Below are 300 nucleotides of genomic sequence, written 5' to 3'. Positions count from 1 at the left end.
GCTTGCAATAAAGTACACTCTTTAATATGTACAAGTTTGTTTTGTTTGTGAAAGTGAAATAAGAATTTAGTTTCACAAACCACTGCCTGCTTCTTTTGTTGATTACAAATAGATCATTTAAGTGTGTAACTCACTTGTTTTTGAAATTCCTTTTTACAGATGTCATAATTGAATATATGTGTACTAGTGCTCGTAGTGCTAAGTAAAAATCATGATTTAAATATATATTTCCGATTTTGAAAAATTGTCAAATGCAACTGATAGTGTTTAGAATGACCTAAACCTTCTTCGAAGGGGAAA

This window comes from Schistocerca gregaria, chromosome 8 (assembly GCF_023897955.1).
Source record: "Schistocerca gregaria isolate iqSchGreg1 chromosome 8, iqSchGreg1.2, whole genome shotgun sequence".
In the NCBI taxonomy this organism is placed as follows: Eukaryota; Metazoa; Arthropoda; class Insecta; order Orthoptera; family Acrididae; genus Schistocerca; species Schistocerca gregaria.
The sequence above is the reverse complement of the archived record's forward strand: the minus strand, read 5'-3'. Positions refer to the sequence as shown.